The sequence below is a fragment of the Sarcophilus harrisii genome, chromosome 5, assembly GCF_902635505.1.
Source record: "Sarcophilus harrisii chromosome 5, mSarHar1.11, whole genome shotgun sequence".
Classification (NCBI taxonomy): Eukaryota; Metazoa; Chordata; class Mammalia; order Dasyuromorphia; family Dasyuridae; genus Sarcophilus; species Sarcophilus harrisii.
This window is the reverse complement of record NC_045430.1, coordinates 228,345,729-228,363,279: the sequence shown is the minus strand read 5'-3', so window position 1 is coordinate 228,363,279 and position 17,551 is coordinate 228,345,729.

The following is a 17,551-nucleotide window of genomic DNA, read 5'->3' as shown; positions in this document are numbered from 1 at the left end:
TTTTTGGTCTCTGCCTACCTGTACCTGTAACAATTCATCAGAAGATAAATAAACAATTTATCAGAAGATAAATGACATAATTAAAGAAAAAATGCTCTTCTTGATATTCTAGATAAAAAAAGTCATTAAATATTTGGGAGACTTAAAGATTAGTTTTGGTTCCAAGATGTAAATGAAAGGGCATCAGAGATCAATCAATTCATGTACTAGGATGAGTCTTACTGACTGCTGGCCAAGTACTCTATCCACTGTACCACTTAGATGTCTATATGAGTATGAGTATCAATAATGACAAAATTTAAAAAACAGAAGTAAAAGTTTGTGATAGGAAATGAGTATAGCATGTTCATAAAGAAAGAGTCAAGAATAACAGGTGGCCATCAAGAGCACTTTACTAGTTCCATCAGAGGACATGGATAGACAGCAGACCTCAAAAAACACTGTCTCTAATTCTTCTACCATCTTAGTTGTCCTCCTATTAATAATCTTCAGCTGGTCAATGTGCTTTGAAAATATGCTTCTATGAATTAAACACACCACTTTATATGAAGTCTAACTAGAGCAGAGGACTGTTATCTCCCTTATTATCAACATATTTTTTAATCTAAATATCACTAGTTTTTTGGCTACCATTTTACATTTTTGACATATTGAACTTGCAATCTAATTTTTTATTAACAAATCTTTTCCACATAAATTGTTGTTTAGCCAAATCTCACCCATTGTGTACTTATGAAGTTGAATTTTTAAATCTAGATGAACATGCAGATCCATTTATCCCTGTTCAAATTTATCTAAATCAAGTCAATTTAATGTTGCAGCTTCTGAGCCCTTTTAAAATCCTGACATCATCTTCAAACCTGTTAAAATATTCTGTTTATCTTTGTGTTTGTAATTATAACAAATATGCTACTTATTCCTTCATTTAAGTCACCATTCAATATACTGAACAGAACATAGCGACGGAATACAGGAATTCAACACTAGAGACTTCATCCAAGTAGATATCTATCCACCAATGATTGTTCTTTGGGTTCAATCATTCAAAAAGTTCCAGGTTTACATAAATGTCTTTTCATTGAGCTTCCATCTGTTCAATTTGTCTATGGAGAGATCATGAAAGATTCTGCCCAGTGATTTTCTGAACTATTGACATACTATGCCTAAATCATTTTCATCTAGTTATTTCAGCAAATAATAATAATAATAAATGGAAATGAAGTTAGTCTTATATGACCTGTTTCTGATGAAACCATGTTGGATTTTGATAATTACTATTTCCCTTTCTTGGAGTGCAGGACGTATTCAGCGAAAATTAGCACTTCTTGTGTGAGTGCCGCCAAGTTCTTTTCAGGACTGTTTTCCATTTTTGATGTCTACCTGATCTGCCCAACTCTCATCTGTGGCTCCAAGAAGCTCTAGTATACACAATGACCATACTCTGATAAAACCATTTCAGCAGATAGGCTTAATCCAAATCGAGGATAACTGAGGGTTCTCAAACTCATCATTGAGTCAGGAGGGTGTCTTATCCCAAGCATGAGAAGACCTCTCCTGGTAGAATGGGTGAATGAGAACAATTTGTTCCAATGGCCACAAAGGCAGGTGAAGCAGGTGTTATGGAATGCTTAGACCTTAATTAGATATCAAAACCACCAAGGTTGTCCACTGAATCTTGAGCCATCACTAATTGTCTTGACTCTGTCCAAAGGCTTTGAATGATGGCTTTAGAAGAGAGACTGAGGTTGACAACTTCATGCAACTCTACCTCTCTTAAATCCAATTTACACATGAATCAAGAGACATCTCTCATACCATTTTACCATTTCTACCTATCTCAAAGCCTTGTGGCAATAAGTAAGTAATGAAGCAGCAGGTGCAGACATGCAGACAGCTATAGTCACATCCCTGCACAAAAGTGCAGGCCATAAATTTGTTTTCTCATTGGAAGTAGTAGTGGGATTCAGTAGCTCCCTGGGTATCTGAGTAGCCTTTTAAAAACTACATGGCTCATCTCCTTGTGTGAGGAAAGGGCTGGAAAAGGTATCCTAAATATTGTCTGCTTACCCTACCCTGGCCTGTTTTCCATGGCAGGTGGGTAAACCATCCTGTGGTCAAAACACACAAAAAAATATATAAAAACTTCTGCAAAGATGATTCTCACCATTGATACATAGAATGTATGCACAATTATAGAGAACACAAAATACAGTAGACTTGAAAGACAGACAGCTCTTGTGAGAGAGCTCAGCAAGTACCTCATCTAAATAGCAACCCTGAATGAAATAAGATTGGCAAATGAAGGCAAACTTACTGAAGTCAGAGCAGGATATGAATTTTTCTGGAGTGGCTACAGCAAAGGGGGAAATGCAATGAAGCTGGCATAGATTTTGTAATCAAAAATAATCTAGTCAATAAGTTTGTATGCCGACCAAAAAGTGAATGACAGAATCATGACAAGACAATTACCATTTGCAGCCAAACACTATGTCACCATCATCAGTGCCTGTGCTCCTACCATGACAAACCCTGATGAGATCAAAGAAAAATTATATGATGATCTCATCATCAATGTGTCAAAAGAAGACAAGTATATAATTCTGGGTAACTTTAATAGTGGAGTAGGCTCAAGCTACCAGACATGGCAGAGAGTACTTGAAAGGAATGGAGTTGGAAACAGCAACAACAATGGTCACTTACTACTGAAGTGTGTCTTCACTTGTGTATCATATGACTTTCTCACCACCAACATTGTATACTGTTTACTTAAATGCAATAACACTTCTTGGATGCCACCTCAGCACAAACATTAGCATTTAAGAGACTTTGTAATTGTAAGGAGAAGGGACAGACAGGATGTGAGAGTGACAAAGGCAATGTGTGGTGCAGAGTGCTGGACTGATCATAGACTTATCTTTCCAAGCTGAAATTTCTCACATTCAATAAAAAAGCTCCAATGCAAAAAGACTACCAGAAGAATTATTGTCAATAGATTAGAGCTCTTCTCTGTTGCTAACTTGGAAGGTAAGTTGAACCAACAAACAGCTAGCAGCAGCGGAGCAGAAAAGAAGTTAGCAGCATTCAGAGATTGAGTGTATAGCATTACATTTGCTTATCTGGCATCACATAGATTGGTTTGATGAAAATGATGAAGATATTCAAAAGCTGCTAAATGAAAAACAAGAACTTCATCAAAAGAAAAGTATAGAGTTACTTAGCACAGTAAAAAGGCAAGTGAAATTATTTTTTGTTGATGGTTACAATCCAATGGACTTTTATGATGCTCTGAAAGCTATTTTGGGGACAAAGAAGTATGATGCATTTTAATTACTTGGTGCTTTTAGAGCCATATTGATTAGTGATAAAAATATGATCCCAGAGAGAAGAGCTGAACACTTCTGTAATGTTCTCAGTAAACCATTGTCAATCAATGCTGATGTCATTGACCACTGACCTCAGATTGAAATCAATATCTCTCTAGACAAATTTCCAACTAAAGAAAAGGTTTTGAATGTAATTAGAGTCCTATTCTATGGCAAAGTACTTGGTGCTAATTCTTTTCCAGCTGAAATTTACAAGGCAGGGGTCCATTGCTCATAACAAAGCTGACTTAGATTTATAGCAACGGGAGGATCGGTAAAAGTGCAAGGACCTCCATTGTCCATCTCTATAAAGATTAAGAAAATAGATTATCCAGTGACAATCACAGGGAGGAAATGCAAAGAGAAGATCAGAGAACTATATACAATGTATGTAGATCTGACCAAGGCTTTTGATACTGTCAGTTGTGAAGATTTATGGAAAATTTGATCAAAATTTGGTTGTCCAGAGAAGTTCATCACTATTGTATATCAATTTCATGTCAGCTTTCCTGCATGAGTTCTACATAAAGACAATGCTCTTGCACTTTCCTAGCTGCCAATGGAGTGAATCAAGACTGCGTGTTTACTTCCATGCTTATTAGCATGTTGTCAAACCTTCAATGAGGATGAACATAGCCTCAAGGTCAGCTACTATACTGATGGTAAATTTTTCAACTTGAAAAGGCAACAAGCCAAGACCAAATTGATCCATGATTTTTTCTTTGTAGATAATTGTGAACTCAATGTATCTAAGGACAAGATCTCTCTTAAGAATTTTGAAATTGATCACATGACATGAGAGACATACCCAATATGGCACACCTTTATCAGAGAAGGTGCTGTGCTTTAGGGGTAAAACAGAATATAAGCTGCTCAAAAGAAATATGAGATGCACAAATTTAGAGAATCCACCCCATATGTTCACATGGACCATGGACCATTTGTGTATGATCTGTGGTAGAGCATTTAAGCTCATTCTGGTCTGATAAGTCACAGTCAGACCCACTGCAACTTGACTCTAACATAGTGATGTCATTTTTATCCTTTTCAAGAACAAAGGAAAAGAGTCAATGACCAAACAACTTTTAAAAATCTCCCCAAGCAATTTCCTTTGTTAATAGAATACAGAATGTTATAGAAACTGTGAAAACAAGAGTCAAGATCATGATCCTAGAAATGGAAGATTCAGCTGTCCTTTTTTTTTTTTTTAAAAACATAAATCAATACTATTGCCATTCTTCAATCATCTGACACCTTTCCCATTCACCATGGGCTTTAAGAAATCTTATTTCCTTGGGGGGTTTTCCCAGAACTTATTTGTCTTCAACACTGACTCGTACTCATTAAGGGTAATTATCTCATCATCTCCTTACATGTCTTTGATTCTAGCTCTAATAATAATTTTTGTATTATCTTTTCCAATCTAAAGATCTTTATTTGTGACAGAGAAAACCGAAGCAGAATGAATGACGGACAGTGAAAGAGAGTTGAGTAGTTTAACCATCCTCGTCTTGTCTCTTATTATTCTACCCCACTCTGAACAGTGGCCCTATCCCTTCTTTTATTAATATTTTTCCCCTCAACATAGCTAAATGAACTACTTTCTGCTTTCCCCAATATTTGTTGTCAGACACAACTCTTTCTTCAGTTTTAGTGCTCCTAACATTGTCCTTATAGTACTATATTATTAGTCTTCTGTAATATTCCTCAGCTGCTTGAACTTGCTTCTATTTATCTATGGATTTTTTAAAATTTTGGGCATTGAGCTCTCTATAAGAAATATCCACGATTTTTATGAAATGGCTGTTTCTACCCTCTTGAAAATTTAATGGACCTATATCTTATTAATGTAAAATGTTACTTCATTACTTTTTTGTTATTACATCATTATTCTATTCTGTTCTTTTTGAATGAAACATGCATACTCTTCCAGAGCCATTTGTAGAAAAAGTGATCATGTAATTTTAGTTACTAATAGCAAAGGATGAGAATAATGAATATTGCACCCTTGATTCTGGGAAATCCAATTTCGAAAATTCAAAGAAAACAAAGGTTCTAAAAATTAAATTGACAAGATAATTACAAATAATCCCCAAATGAGGGGATTGAGGAAGAAAAGAGGAAAATATCTACTGTGTGCTTTCACAGAAAGCTTTTTTTATGAGATCAGCTTTTAAAATAGCGTATATAAAAAGAAAGGGAGGAAACATAGAAGTCGCTTTCATCTCTAAGTCTATGAGCTTATTCATTTAAGACAGACAAATGAACCAATTTTCAGAAAGGTAGAAAAATATGGGTTTCAAAAAGTTTGTGTGTATATTTCTATATGAACTTATACATGCATATGGACATGTGTATATATGCATACATGTATCACATGCTTTAAACACACATATGTATTATTTCCTGGCAAAATTCTTTATTAGGCAGATCATGAGTACCTGCAAAAATAACCAACCTTTCCATTACTGATAGAGTTACCAAACTGAAAGCTGTAATAATAGCACATACAGAATTTTGAAATTTAGCAAAACCACATATTACATACATAAATTATATACCTGAATTATAGCAAGGAATTTGGTTAAGTTTTCTGTGGTATCTTTCGGGACAATTTTGGAAGTTGCTATGAATTTGAAATTCTATGTTCCAGGTCTCTATGTTCCAGGGACATTTTCCCAGCTATATTTTATCTAACATCTTCAGCAACATGGAAGATGATGTAAAAGGCATATTTTTTAAATATTGAGATAACAGACATCTAAGGACATAACACCCCAAATACATTTGTATGTCAGAATAAAGACTCAGAAAGTACTTAAAATGCTCTTGAAGAACAGAACAAAATGAAATGAAATTTAATATAACAAATGGAACTCTAATTTCAAAAATCTAGTAGCTCAGCATGGGATGGGGGGAATTAGTTAAACAGCTTTTCATACAGAAGAGATCTGAGTTTTTGAACTGACATTTTCAATATAAATCAACAGCAATGTAAGCTGCTAAAAAGCTAATGCATTTTTTGCTCATTAGTAGAAATTTGGAGTTCATATAAAGGGATACAATTAATTCATAGATAAACCAATATTGGAAATATCATTTTAGGTCCTGACACAAACAGTAAGAGAAAGAGTCAAAATGGATGATGTCCAGAGGATACCAGAAGGAATGATGAGTGAGAGGTATAGAAAACATAAAGAAGTGTGTATGGATGTAGAGATATGTAGTCTGGAGAAAGAAAGTCTTTGCTGGGGCAGAAGTGGAGGAGGGGAGAAAAGGTGGAGTCCATACACAATAACTATCTACAAATATTTTAAATGCTTCATTGACAAATTAAATTAGACTTATAGTCCACTGCATAGGGCAGTATTGTATTCTGGGTTGTGCAATGGACTTGAAATGTGGAAAACCTAAGTACTGCCTCAGACATGTACTTAATTGTGTGACCCTGGACATCCCTTAACTTCTGTGGATCTCTGTTTCTGCATCTATATTAATATAAATATAATTATATATGACATAAAATGAAGGGGTCTGCTCTAAGATCTTTTCTGTTGTTTAATTTATGGCCTTTTTCTTAAAATACAGGGAGTCAGATCATTGTACATTATAATGGAAAAAGTTCAATCAAATTGAATTGTCTTTAAATGGGAGAGACATGAAACATCTAGATATAATTGAAAGAATACTGCATTGATAACCAAAGAAGTTATGATTCTAATGATTATACTTTGGGGAATGAAGGGAGCAAGCAGTCCAGACCTGTGATTTCATCAATTTGGAATTCCAATCAATTAATCAATCAATAAATATTTATTAAGCCCCTGCTATATACCAAGTTTTATGTTTGGTTCTTATGTTTGGAGATACAAAAACAAAAGTGAAACAGTCCTTCCCCACAAGTTTACAATTTAACAAGGAAAAGCAACATGTTTTTATATTGGTAAGTAAACCTTTGAGAAAGTAAATCACTGTCATGTGGTTGATTAAGATTAAAGGGTGGGGGGGGGCCAGGGGAGGAAGATTGAGCCTTGTGAGCCTTGAGTCTGGAAAAGCAGTCAGCCTGCTTCTGGGGATCTAATCCAACAGTGAGTGAGTTGGATGAAAAGTCCAAAAGAGGTGCTGTATATAAGTATATATACAAAAGATACAATGCAACTTTTGAGGGAAAATGGCAATAGCAACTGAAATGATCAGGGAAGGCCTTCTGTAGAGGTCATGCTTAAAGTGAATCTTGAGAAAACTAGGGACATTAAAGGAGCAGCTAGGTAATGCAAAGGCTAGATTGCTGGATCTGGAGTCAGAAAAAAAAACTCATCTTTCAGGGTTCAAATCTAGCCTCAGACATTTACTAGCTGTATAACCCTGGGCAAATTATTTAACCCTATTGCCTCAATTTTTGTCTAGTCTGTAAAATTTATTGGAGAAGGAAGTGGCAAACCACTCAGTATCTTTTCCAAGAAAACCTCAAATAGGGTCACAAAGAGTTGGACGTGAGTGAAAAATAAGCAAAAAAGAACTCTAAGATTCAGAGGAAACATGTTTCAGGTATTGGCAGTCAGTACTGCAAGTTAAAAAAGACAAGAGGTAGAGTATTGTGATGAGAAAGAATAAGATGACCAGTTTGTCTGGATTATAGAACATGTGAAATAATAAATGCTTGGAAATATGTGTAGGAATCAGTTTGTTGAAAGCTTTGAATATACAACATAAGAGTTTGAGTAGAGAAGTGACATGGTCAGATTTGTGTTTGGGTAAACAAATTTGACTCTGGAAGATTCACCGGAGTGGGGAGAGACTTAAAGAAGGGAGATCCATTATGTTATTTAGGTCAGGCAAGAGAGGTAATGAGATTCTAAACTAAAGTGGTATTTGTGACAATGGAGGGAAGGGAGAACATAGAGAGCTGTGTACAAGTAGAAACCGGAGTTGATAACTATGGATTAGAATGTGGTTGAGGACACTGGGGTTGCAATTTTCAGTGAGTAGAAAGATGGTGGTTTCTTCAGCTGTAAGAAGAGATTTAGGAAGAGAAATAACTTTAGGGAAAATAATGGGTTTGTGTAATGAGTTCTGCTATGGCAAAAACTGCATTTAGTTATGTAGATCAGTAACTTACTGATAATTTACAGTCTTAGAGAGTTACCAGGGAATATTGAGAGTTTGCTGCTTGCTCAGTCACATAGAATATATGTCAGAGACAGAACTCTGGTTATCCTAGCTCCAAAAAGCAGTGAAACTAGTTCAATGTGCCAGGGATTTATCCACCATGCCAGATTACCCTTTATGATCCCTACTGATACCATTCTTTAGGTAAATTGGTAGAAGATAAGTTTATTTTACGAAAAGAAACTAAAGACATTCCTCTTACCCCTTATTTTACATCCACTTACTTCTCTCTACAACATCCCTTTGAGGCCTTTGACAGGGAGAAAACTTGCCTGCCCTAAATATGCATTTAGAGCTACTGTGACCCTAAGACAAAGTGTGGGAGAAGGTACCCTGAGCCAGCATAAAGAGGAGGATGAATAAACAAGGTTCTCTTGAAACTTCACTGTAATACCAAACTTGTGGAGTGTGTAGCCAAATTGTATCAGTGATCTCACTAACCGCTTTCCCGCTGCCTGCACAGATGAAACCTTTTAAGCTAGCGGGCCACATCTCTTTTGCTTACTGGGACCTTCTTCTCCAGCCTTGTGCTACAGCCCTGCATAAAATTCGGAGAGCTCCCAGAGCGGGGTGTCTCTGCTCTCTGGGCGGGGATCCGTGCAGGAACGCGAAGCGCATCCCCAACGGGAGTATATTCTGGATCTCTGGGGATGCTGAGCGTAAAGGAGACGACGTCTCCAAGAGCGCGCCTGGTGCAGCATAAGGAGCAACACTTCCTGCCCCTTGCTCACTTGACCTCTGGCTCCCTGCCCGCATGGGAAGAAACCTGGGCTGCCGGAGAAAGTGTCTCGCGGTCCAAGGAGCCCAGCCTAGGGTGCCTGCTGGCCTCCCGTGAGCTGTCCGGTGGTGCGGATGGCGGGGGCACAGCGCTTCTCCAAGCCAAGTTGTCACAAGGGGCGGAGCTGCCGGGGCCAGAGAGTAATAACCTTCCCCCTAAGAGTGATCTAGGTTTGGAGCAGAGGCAGGTCCCAGTAGAACGCTTCTCCCGTTTGACCCTTACGGCTATCTTGCCTGGGACTTATCTCTCCTCCCGACTTCCTCTTTATTTTCCCTGGGCCCTCAGCGCTCCCTCCCTCACCGTTTCAGCTCGGGCGGAGAGCCCGGAGACAGCCACATCTTCCGCTCTTTCTGTCCTCACACGCTCCACCTGCCTGAGCCCCAGCTTGTCCTGCCCGCAACTTTTTTTGAGGCTTCTGAAGCCAATTTCCCCTCCGACTGGTGAGTAAGGAGATGCGTCGTGACTGCCCGCGAGGGGGAGGTTCCCCGGGTGGGAAATCAAGACAGGTCCCTAGACTGAGTCATTCCCAGGTAGTTTTGGGAGAATGTGAATTGGCCCTGGAAGGAAAGGAGCTCCCTTCAGAGTGGGTGGGCATCTGAGACTGGCGGACTGCCTGGAAACCCTCCAAAAGTCTTGCATGGCAAGTGGCACGAGAAATAGATACTTCTGTCCCCAAACCCCCGGGGCCCTACACCTTTTACAGATGTTTAAGAAACATACCCCAAAGTTCCATTTCTGGTGTTTGCCCCACGGGATGCCATTACCTATTGTAATAACTCCTGCCGGATTTGGCCCAAAGCAAGTTTTGTCTATGTTATAAAAAGTCAGTATCACTTAAGAGGATGTGGTTGAGGAGTCAAGTTGTTTTCAGACCGTCATAGTAGTCTGAAACACAAACTACAAACACAAAAGTCTTCTGGAAAGCCCGAAAACAAAATAAAACAAGGGAGAAATTTCCAATTTCTTAGAACTTTCTACTGAGTAACCAGTACCAATAGTTGGGATAAGAGTCCCAACAACCAGCCTGTCAAGAACAGGGTTTAAGATGACTCACGGGATTCCCTATTTTCTGACCTGTTTGATTCTTGCCGTTTTATAGTCTTAAGCAAAGGAAATGATAATGGATTCTTTGGTTTCATAAAAAGATCTACAATTGATGTTAATCTAGCCCATAGGACCATTAGGTTTTTTGCTTTGCATGAAAAGGGAATTTTCCCTCCCTTTATTTATAGGCTTACCGTTGTTTGGGTTTGTAAAACTGAAGGTTTAAAAGTAAACTACAATCTAGACTTGGGAATGTTTGTTCAACTGTAACTTCTAATTACACTACCCACAACCTATATATTTATCTCCCAGGCAATTGTGATTTTCCTATTGTATGTTACAGGCCAATGGATATGCTGGCAGCTGGATGCTTTGACTTTTTTTTTTTTTCAAAAATGTGGTAGCCAAGGACTGTATTGTGCATTAATTTGAAGCTTTCCTAAAAGTAAGTGATAAAATTGACTCTTTCTGTAGGCATGGAAAAGGCTTGTTGCTAAATTCTGACAGAGGAGAAAGCATATTAATTTCTGCCATATTGATTCTCATTGCGTTAGAAAATGTAATTGTTTTCAAATAAGAAAATTTAATAATACTTAAGCTTTCAGAGTTAACTTGTTCTTAGCAAATATATTGATATCTTGTCAAGCATCTCAAAATAAACTCCCAGACTCCAGGCTTTTTATTGGAAGGAACAAATTAAAATTAAAAGGATCCAGTGTCTGGACTCTAATAACCAGCTGGTTTTTCTTGAGTAGCATGACACCTAGATTCCTCTTGTGATAGCCCCATTCTACAATTCCTTTCTCTGACTTATTAGAAGAGCCTAACTAATTTTGGCATTAGGCAGGATGGGCTAACAGAAAAAGGAAGTATGGCCTCAGATATCTACTGTCTGGATAACTTTTGACAAGTCATTTAACTTCTCAATGACTCAATTAATTTTCTAATAAGATTATAAGGTGCAGAGTGATTATCTCCTACATTATTCAAAACCCAACTGTAACTTAACCTCCTATGCAAGAACTTTTCTGATAACTTCTTCCCACCAGCTACTAGAGCTCCTGTCCCATATTGCTTTGTTGTGTGTGTGCTTATAATACATAATCAGGTTATATCGCCTGAAGTAGAATGCTGGCTATTTGAGGTTAAGGACTGTCTCCCTTTTTTTTTTTGTAACCCCAGCATCTAGCATAGTGCATTATGTGTGGGACATGCTAAATAAATGCTTATTCATTGATTGACTGAATGAATCAATAGAGTAGTACAGGAAATTTTCTTTACTAGAATTCCCTACATAAATGAAATTTCAGGCCCTGTCGAAAAAACAAACAAAAAACCATCCAGATAAGTTAATCCAAGTTGAAAGATATGAACAAAATAACTCTAGACTTAATCAATTCTAGCATGTGTGTATCATATATTCCTTTATCATACAACAGTCCTTGCCAAATTAGTAATAGTAATTCCTGTAAAAAATGACTCTAAATCTTCACCTTTGGCTCTGAAAGAATCATTGAGAATCTTCTGAACTCCTTCCTTACTCTTAAAGTGACATAGGCCCAGGAATGATTCAGACTGTTATCCTGTTTGACTTCCTGTTTGCTCTTTATGTGCTATGAATTTTGAGCATTTTGCTCATAAGAAACTGATAAATAAAAGCAGGGTATGAGCCAGTAAAGAGAGAGATGTTAAAAATAAATGTAAGAATGAATATGACAGAAGGGAATCTGTTGTAGGAGATGGGTTGGAATATGATCCCTTGAACAAGGGTTAAACAGCAGTGAAGGAGAAATGACAGAAAGCACCTGAGTGACAGGAAATGACAAAGGGGGATAAAGAAGGAAACTCATAGCAAATAGTCTCATTTTTTTTCTATAAAATATGAAGCAAGATTCTCAGCTGAGGGAGTTCAGGGAGGAGGAGCCATGAGAATTTTGAGGAGGGAATGTGAAGTTTTGGAAAAAGCTTCTGTAAAGAGTGAAATAAGAAATTGATAAGGGAGCTATCATAGCCTAGCAGTAAAGAGGGCCTACCTGATATTATGTAGCATAAATTTGCAATGGGCTCAGTTAGAACAGTTATGTGATTTTCTTCACCTTTGTTCAACAACATATATATAGTTGTGAATGGTGGGAGTGATCCTAGACTGAGGTTTGATTAAACATAATGGATTTGATAAGGGAGTTAAGGATTCAAGAGAAGAGGACAATATAGACTTGAATTGGTTCACTAAGAAGTCAAGATTGGGAGAAGAGGAGAGAGTAGCTTTATAGTGGAGATGACCTGGGAGAGAATTGAAGTCATTGTGTAAATGAAAAGTGTGGTTATGTAAAGGAAGGGAGAGGGAGAGATGAAAAGTCAATAGATTATGTTCCGAAAAGAGGATATCAGAAATCTTGAACATGGAACTGGTATATTTGGGATTAATAGCAAAATCAAGGATATGATTATCTTTATGTGACTTTTGAGCTAAAAAATAGCTCATAGTAGGTTGAAGAAGTGAATGGTTAAGATATTTCAAAGAGAATCAGTATGTATGTTGAAGTCCACAAGTATGAAGACAGAAGTTGAGAAAAAGGGAAAAAATGTAACTCAGGTATCAGACTCTTTGAGAAAGGAAAGGAAGAGAGCTGGGAAGTCTCTAGGTAATAGCTACCAATATTTTAATTGAGTGGTATATATGAATAGCATGAATCTCAAAGAAAGAAAAGTATTGAGTGATTTTTTTATTTTTTATTTTTTTAACCTTGGGCAAGATACCTCATCTCTCAGATTCTTCAGTTTTTACATCTGTTAAACGAAGAAATAGACCTGAGGGTCTTCTAGATCCGTGATGCTGAGCTTGTTCAGAACTGCATATTTAAAAACAGATTTGGGTTTTGATTGCCATTGACAGATTCTGTTTTGAACTTAAACATCATTCCTACTTCTCCTCTAGGCAATTAAGAACTGGCATCAAAACTCTTTTGAAACCCTCTCTTTTTCTCCCCTTCTGATCGATACAGATTCCCTTGTGTTATAGAGAAGAACATTTAGAGGAAAATATGAGCTAGAGACATGGAATGGGCTTTTTTTTTTGACAAGCATTCATCCCCAGGTACTATCTGAGGGTAGGAAAGAATGGATGGAGAATGAATGAATGAAAGTAAATATTAAATGCTTATATGCAAAGCATTTTGCTAAACTCTGGCTTCAAATAGAAAAAATAGATAATCCCTGCTCTCAAGGAATTCTAATTCTCATGGAAGAAGGACAAGAGAGGAATACAACACATTTTGGCTATTTTAGCAGAAGTTGGCCCAATGGTCCTAAGAGCGAAACTAGATGGAAATGCATCTTCTTTATTGTCATTTATTTTTCATTCTGAAGATAAACACCAAATAAAATGATCATTTACATTTTACATAGTTTTAATGACATTTCTACTAATAAAACAATCTTTTCTGATATTAAATGTTTTGCTGATGCTGAAAATTTTGATGTTGACAGCTGAGTCTTTAGGTAATATGGCTGGAGGAGAGATCATTGCATCATGGATTTTGATCTGGGACTTTAGAAGCCATTGAATCCAACCCAGCCATTTTACAGACAAGAAAACTGAGGCAGAGAAAATAAGTGACATCCCAGGATCACACTAAATATCTGAGGGAGGATTCAAATCCAGGTCTTCCTGACCCTGGCTATCTTTCTATCTACTACTCTATACTGGTCCTAAGAAACCTGACAGATTATTTTCCTCATTATACGGATGATGAAATTTCCTCAGTTTCCTCATCTGTAAAATGAGCTGTAGAAAGAAATGGCCTTACAGGAATAATTAATAGCAATGTCAGGATTCAAACCTAGGTTCAATGGACTGATTGATAGTGTGCTTTACAAAACTTATCCAAGAAGAATCATGGAGATGAAGATGAGAGGCCAGAGGTAAAAGTAAGGGTCTTTGAACTGAAGGCTCTCCATATCCCAGTGGGTTGGCAGCAGGTGGTGAAAGATGCCTTGTGCTGGTATAGATGGAAGTATTTACTTTGGGGCAGATGAAAGACGCTTGGTCTAGCCACGTGCAGCCTTTTTTCAGGTAACACACTGCCCAGCAAGAAATAGAAATCAGTGGTTCTGCACACATATATTGTACCTAGGATATACTGTGGCATATTTAACATGTATAGGACTGCTTGCCATCTGAGGGAGGGGGTGGAGGAGGGAGGGGAAAAGACGGAACATGAGTGCAAGGGATAATGTTGTAAAAAATTACCTAGGCATGGGTTTTGTCAATAAAAAGTTAAAATTATTTTTTAAAAAGTTAATCAAAAAATATATATATATATATGTTGATTTAAAAAAAATAGAAAGAAAGAAATAGAAGTCAGAAGTCTTCTTAACCTAAGGAAGCTGTCCAGAAGGTAGCAACAGAAAGTAGTAGATTCCCTGTAAAAATGGAAGACACCTGCCTGGTTTGTCCACAAGATACCCTCATTTCATCAATGAGAGAAGTTAAGAGGCTTGCCCAATGACATACAACTTAAAAGTATATGAAATAGGATTCAAACTCATGTCTTTCTGACTATGTTTAGCACTCTATCCAGTATGCTAAATTGTCTCTTAAAGCCATCACCTTAGTTTAGAATATTATCACCTGTCCCTGTTACTATGATAATAGCCAGGTCTTACCTGATCTGTTTCCAGTTCTCCCCTTTTTAAGCCATTTTTCCATATGAATGCCCAAATAATATTTTTTAGACACAAGTCTAACAATGCTACTTCCTTGCTCAAAAATCTTCCTTCCTTGTTGCCTTCAAGGAAAAAAAAATTCTTGACAACATTTAGAAAGCTTTCTAAATTTATTTTATAGTAATTCATTTTATGCATTTCTGTTCTTTATCTAGTTGTAGGAATTTGACATTCCACTTTCTGTATCCATTCCTTTGCTCAAAACATTCCTTATGCTTACATGTCCTCCAGTCACATCCCTTCTTCCAGGTTTAACTCAGGGACTATCTCCTTAATGAAGCTTTTTGCTGCCTTTCCCCAACCCCCACTTTCGGCTACTTTCTTCCTCCTCAAAATATTTGTTATTTCATTATTTTTGTCTTTATTGTATCACTCAGTAGAATGTAAGCTTCTTGGAGGAGAGGAAATTTTTTAGGACATAGAATAGTGCCTTTTACATAGTAGGCTCTTAATAAATTCTTATTAACTTGAATAGAGAAGAAAAATGTTAGATACAAAAGAATAAGGGACAGAGAAACCAGGGGAGACAAGTAAAGAAAGACACTCAATAGATACTGTAGAAAATTAGTAAACTGCTCATGTCACACACTGCTGTACATTTGTATTTCAAGCTTTAAAGCATCATCACAGTCTTTTAAAATGCTAATTAGCTCATTTATAGCTATTCACAAATCCACTACTGCTCTTCTGCCTTAAATCTTCAGGAATTGTAGCTCCTGGAAAAAGCCACTGCTGTAAAAAGGAGGCTGAGGTGTTTGAGTCTAGGTTTGGGGGTGTGTGTGTGTGTGTGTGTGTGTGTGTGTGATCTAGTACTCTTTCCTCATAAACTAAATGTAATCATAGAATGTCTGGAGTTGACACTTGGCTAGTGTTTTCCTACCACTTAACTGAAGATTTAAGTACAGTAGATGCCAATTAAAAAATCATAGAAGGTTTTAGATGTCACATAATTTGGCCTCTGCCTGTTAGCAAGACTCATACTGATTGCTGCTCTTTTTTTAATTAAAGCTTTTATTTTTCAAAACATGTGCATGAACAATTCTTCAACATTAGCCCTTGCAAAACCCTGTGTTTCAAATTTCTCCCCTGCCCCTACACCCTCCCCTAGATGGCAAGTAGTCCAATATATGTTAAACATAATAGAAATATATGTTAAATCCAATATATGCATACATATTTATATTTATAGTGCTGTACAAGAGAAAAAGTGAAGCAAAATAAAATGCAAGCGAACAACAACAAAAAGAATGAAAATGCTACATTGTGAACCACACTCCATCCCCATGGTTCTCTCTCTGGATGTAGATGGCTCTCTTCATCACTGAACAATTGGAACTGGTTTGAATCATCTTGTTGTTAAAGGCTTCTCTTTTTCATTAAAAAAAATGAAAGGATCTTTGTCCCACAAACACTTTGAATGGTATTCTAGGTTTATCATTTCCATTGGATTGTGGGAGTTCTTTGTCTAACTTAAGTTTCTTAGAATATAAATTCATTAAATAAGGTGATGGAGAGGGAGGTAAAAAAAAAAAAGAGAATATCCTTTTAAAGAACATTTGGTTTAAAAAAGTCATATATGGCAAAATCTGTGAACTTTGTAAGGATGGCATCGATATTGTAGTGTTCAATAAAGTAACCACACAGTTTAGGCAGCAATCTCTAGCTTAGGGATAAACAACTATTGGATTTTTACTGAAAATGGTGTTCTCTGGTTATATTTTGAAAAGGTTAACAATTAACTTGATAGATGTTTGTGTCATTTGGGAAGCAAATATGTTCATACTCATTTATGAAGCAATAATGCCTAACAAATGTTTCTGTTCTCCTTCCCTTAACCTCTGGCTCCTTCAACATCTTCCATCCCCCACTGTGGTCCAGATATTTTACAAAGGCATGTTATTGCCTTAAGTATTCTCTTTGGAAAATACATAAATTCTAATAGGCTATTTGGTATTAAATCTGTCCAGGTCCAGGAAAATAAACATAGAAAACAGGGAAGTTATGGGGAATATTTTTTCCCATGGACTTTTTTCTTCAGGGTTTTTTGTTTTTTGTTTTTTATTACTCTCCAGCTCACACTCAGAAATTTTCTGGAAAATTCAAGAAACTATTTTGCACTTTCTGTACTTCAGATTTTTAAGTCTTACTTGAATTTTCAGTCATTTAATTTTTACTATGAAACAAAATTGCCTAAAATAAGTTTCTGTCTCATAGTTACAATTCATACTGATTTATCAGTAAGCAAGTTTTTATTTTTTAATTTTTATTTTTATTAAAGCATTTCAGCCTCAAAACATATGAATGGATAAATTTTCAACATTAATCCTGGTAAAAAAACCTTGTTTTCCAATTTTCTTCTCCTTGCCCCCACTCCCTACCCTAGATGGCAAGTAATCTAATATGTGTTAAACATGATAAAATATATGCTAAATCCAATATATACATATGTATTTATACAATTATCATGCTG